Source organism: Vulpes lagopus, chromosome 21 (genome assembly GCF_018345385.1).
Source record: "Vulpes lagopus strain Blue_001 chromosome 21, ASM1834538v1, whole genome shotgun sequence".
NCBI classification, from domain to species: domain Eukaryota; kingdom Metazoa; phylum Chordata; class Mammalia; order Carnivora; family Canidae; genus Vulpes; species Vulpes lagopus.
Window position 1 is genome coordinate 24,901,254 of NC_054844.1, and position 5,162 is coordinate 24,906,415.

At 40.8% G+C, this 5,162-nt stretch overlaps 1 pseudogene; it reads right to left on the reverse strand.

Moving 5' to 3' along the window:
• Window positions 1-279: 279 nt before the first annotated feature.
• On the reverse strand, window positions 280-4,837 carry LOC121480155 (annotated as a pseudogene).
• Window positions 4,838-5,162: the final 325 nt, after the last annotated feature.

Below are 5,162 nucleotides of genomic sequence, written 5' to 3' on the forward strand. Positions count from 1 at the left end.
TTGGTTTCAGATAATCTTGAATCATGCTGGGCAATACAGAGGTTTTTTTTTTTTTTTTCAGAGTTTTTAAAAATAGGTAAACTCATGGCCATTTTCATGTTACTTCAAATTCTGGTCTTCTGCCCCAGTCTGCCTGTTCTTACTTATTTTTCAGAATCCTCAGGTAGCTGTTCCATGCAGGTTTTTCAGGTTTTATAGCTGTACACAGTGGGAGACACAAGTAGTGTGCTTGCCACATCCATCCCAGAACAAGAACCATGACGTCAGTGTTTTTTAACATCAAACTCTGGAGTAGGTCTGTGGCAGTTTCTCCCCACCTCCTCTTTCTGACTCATTCTCGGCAACTGTAGTCTTAATTACAGAGGGGACCAGACAAGTGGCAGCAAGACAATGGTAGCATCTGCTGTCACTGAAGCTGAGGTATGGTGCAGCTTCTCTATCTGCCCATCCCCAGTCTTTGTTTGGAGTTCAGGTTTATTTTAAGATATATGTTAACATCATGACATACCGCCCATAAATACTTCACTATAAACATTTAGAGAGGATTCTTTTCTATATGACCGCAATGCCATCACCACACTCAAATTAACAATAATTTTCTAAGATCTAGATTATATTCAAATTTCTTCAGCTGTCCCTCAATATGCATCTGACCAAATCTTAATATTTTAAAGGATGCTAACTTTGCAGAAGTAATCTTAGCTGGCATTCAGGAAGGGTCATAATCTTTTTAGTGTGTACAAATATCTTCTTAGTGTCCATATGTCTTACCTACATATCTCTCCCATGATGTTCCTTTACTGGCCTCTTGATCTCCAACAAGGATATGAAACAGAGGAGAACACAAGTAATTTGCAAAACTGTTTGCAGATAATCAAGGAATTAATCATTTTTAGCCTAAATCTATTATTCTTGAAAACCCATCATACGTTGAGTTAAAGATACTTTTTTATAGTGGTATGTTTCAGTCCGCCAGTGATGACCTTATTAGTGGGTTACAAAATCAATTTACTGTATCTGGACCAGCATCTTTTCAAAAAATAAATAAAAAAGAATAGAAACTTTCAAAGCACATCCCACACAGGAAAGTGCTTTATGACATTTTGTTTTAGTTCTCTGTATGTAAATATATGTGTTGTGTGCTACAATAGAAATATACCCCTTATGATAAGCTGTGGTCAAGAATTTTGAAAGCCATACATCATAGACAATCCAAAGGGGTTTTGTATCTTAGAGGGCTAGCCCCTTTTCCAATATCTGTAGAGAATGCTTAAATCCAGGACCCAGTCTTTCCTTTTTCCCTGTATGTCTGGTTCACATGAGATTTCCTATGGATTCAAATATCTGGATAGTGGAGATGGTCAGCAGTGCACTCACCAACTGGTTGGGCTTTCCCTCTTAGAGGGCTCAGAATACTGTGGAATCAGATGATGTTACCAAAAGGAAAACATAAAGGATATAGACAGAAATCAGAGCATAGAGCAAGAAAGGGGAGAGGACACTGGTATGAACTCTTAGGCCAACAATCCTATTTATAAATCAGCATGCATGAGAGCAAAGATGAGAACACGTCACACCATTCCTTTTTTTTTTTTTTAAAGATTTTATTTATTTACTCATGACAGACACACAGAGAGAGAAAGGCAGAGACACAGGGAGAGAGGGAAGCAGGCTCCCTGCAGGGAACCTGATATGGGACTCAATCTCAGGACACAGGGATCACAACCTGAGCCGAAGGCAGACACTCGACCACTGAGCCACCCAGGTGTCTCCAAGTCAAACCATTGTTGAAGTACAAACCAATGACCAATATACAGAGACACTTCAGGTAGTGGTTGAGGACCTGGGCTGTAGGACTTGACCCTCTGAGAGCTAATCCCTATTCTCTCCTTACTAGTTCTGTGCCCTTGAGAAAGTGAGCCTCTCTGACTCATTTTTGTCACCTATAAACTGGGAGGAAAAACGTTATCTCAGGTTTGTTGTGAGGATTAAATGAGTCAGTATATGTACCAAGTCAGTACATAGCTTCTGGCAAATAAAAGAGTCAGTGAAAGTAACCATATTTTTCAAAGGTTTGTGGAGGTGAAAGGGAAAGTAGAGAGCAATAAGGAGATGACTAGATAAAGCAAAATACAATGCTTTTCAAATGTAATCACAATATTTTCATTAGACAGATAGGGTTCAATAGCAAGACAGTCCTGAAACTGCTTGTAACATTTTATTCTCTGTTAAATATGTCAGTTGCTCATCATACTAACTTGATTGAAGTTACATTATTGAAATCATGATATTCAGAGAAATTAATACTGAATTGAGAAACAAAATACTAATTCTCTTTTTTTAATACTAATTTTCTAATGTTAGTGTCTATATCTAATCTAGAAGTGCCTTTATTTTTAAATTGCCTATATTTAGCCACATTCATCCCTCCTACTGGGTGTTGTCTTCTCCACAGAGATACCAGTTATCCAGGGCAGGGAGGACTCAGGCAAGCAGAGCAAGGAGAGCATAGGAAGGAGTGTGTACTGCATAGGAAGGCAGCTATCTGTTGAGGATGCGTTGGTCCCAGGGGGCATGTGGCTTTCAATGATGGGTCCCAGATTCTAGCGAAAGACAGTTGGTGAATGAAAAGAGTGGACGTGCTTTGTGGAAGCCCTGTTTCACTAGCAGGCACACAAGTCCTAGAGGGGAATGGCTATTGTAAGATGACAGCCCGTGGGTTAGCTGTCATCCACACCCTCCACCATTAAGGATAACTTTGCCTGATGTATTGTCACAGCTCACAAACATTGTTTTCCCTACCTTCCAAAGCATGAAAGAATAGAGACAAAGCATACTTTTAATCCTTCTTTTTAACCAAATCACTACATATATAAATCTGATTAAAAAACAATGTTGATCATACTTTATTTTTAATTGGTTACAGACGATGACACGGACACTTCCTATATGTATTTTTTTTTAAGTAGAGCCCAATTCAGGTCTTGACCCCATGACCCTGAGATCAAGACCTGAGCTAAGATCAAGAGTCAGACACTTGATCAACCGAGCCACCCAGGCGCCCCTCCTATATGTATTAATTACAAACAAATGTCCTTGGTTTGAATAGTGTTTTAAAGGTAAACACTACAGACATCTGGGTGGCTCAGCCGTTGAGTGTCTGCCTTTGGCTCAGGGCTTGATCCCAGGATCTGGGACCGACTCCCACATCGGACTTCCTGCATGGAGCCTGCTTCTCTCTCTGCCTATGTCTCTGCTTCTCTCTCTGTGTCTCTTATGAATAAATAAATAAAATCTTTAAAAAATGATAAACACTAATTTCTAGCATTCTTAAGGTAATTAGTCCATTTTTCTTTTATCTTATAAATTAGATGACAGTATTCCTGTTTCATTCCTACTTCTTACTTTTTTCTTTATTTTTAAGATTTTATTTATTTATTCATGAGATACACAGAGAGAGAGAGAGAGAGAGAGGCAGAGACACAGGTAGAGGGAGAAGTAGGCTACATGCAAGGAGCCCAGCACAGGACTCGATCCTGGGTCTCCAGGACCACACCCTGGGCTGAAGGTGGCACTAAACTGCTGAGCCACCCGGGCTGCCCTTACTTTTTTTCATTTTAATAGTTTTTATTTAAGATATATAAGATTACTTTATTCCTGCATCTTCTCAATTCTTCTTCCTTCTATTTGCCCTTTTCCTTTCCTACCTGGCGAGATTTGGCTTTACATTCAGGATCTTTTTCAAGCCTTTGTCCGGTTTCAGTCTAGTGATAACCACCTTGCAAGGGTGAATGCCCACATGGACAGCTGTGCCATCCGCCTTCTCTCCCTGTCCTTGTTCAGTGTAGATGACGCATTTCTTCCTGTAAACCTGGACTACTTTGCCAATTTGCTGACCTTTGTAGTGTCCTTGCACAACCTGTACTTCATCATCCTTTCAGATGGCATGGATTGAACATTGCAGTTCTGTCTCAGCGTTTTGGAAAGGAGGGAAGACATAAACTTCCTGTGAATGTGGGAAAGTACTGAACTGCCTTTTATAGTTCTTGCTCTGGTCAGAAGTCACAAAGAGATTAAACTTCTTTTTGGCTGTTAGCACTTCCTTAGTTTTTAGTTTTTTTTAAGATTTATTTATTTTTATTTTAGAGACAGCACACACACAGGTGTATAAGCAGGAGGAGGGGCAGAGGGAAAAGGAAAGGGAGGTAAAGAATCTCAAGCAGACTCCCTGCAGAGTGTGGAGCCCTACATAGGCTGAATCCCATGACCCTGAGACCATGACCTGAGCTGAAATCAAGAGTTGGATGCTCGAGCAGCCCTGGTGGCTCAGTGGTTTAGTGCCGCCTCCAGTCCAGGGTGTGATCCTGGAGACCCGGGATCGAGTCCGTATCAGGCTCCCTGCGTGGAGCCTGCTTCTCCCTCTGCCTGTGTCTCTGCCTCTCTCTGTCTCTCATGAAAAAATAAATAAAATCTTAAAAAAAAAAAAGAGTTGGATGCTCAACCAACTGAGTCACTGAGGCGCCCCTTTTAATTTTTACTTTTATTTATTTTTAAAGATTTTATTTATTTGTTCATGAGAGAGAGAGAGAGAAAGAGAGAGAGAGAGAGAGAAGAGACACAGGCAGAGGGAGAAGCAGGCTCCTTGTGGGGAGCCCAACATGGGACTTCATCCCAGGTCTCCAGGATCATGCCCTGGGCTGAAGGCGGTGCTAAACCGCTGAGCCACCCAGGCTGCCCTAATTTTTACTTTTAAATGCAAGTATAAGCTCCCAGCCTTGGGAGGATTGGATGCATGTACATTAGACTTTACCTTTTTGACTCTCCTTTCCTGGATCATTGCTCAAATGGGGCCCTCTCTGACAATCTTTTATGGTCCCTACCCCCACAGGGTCAATATCACATAGCATCCTAACACATCTGGAGTCCAGAGGGAAGGAAGACAGGGAGTGTGTTTTTCACGTATGCATGCTATTTATATATAATATGCCTCCAGTATTTATGGCTTGAAACAAACCAGCTGTAATGTGAAGCCCTACTGTATAATAAACAGTGTTAATAACCAACTCCTAGAAATTGCTAACTTGTGGAAAGAACAGTTAAGCCAATTAAATACCACCCTTATGACAAATAATGAAGATTGCTTCCCTAAAACCAACATCCAA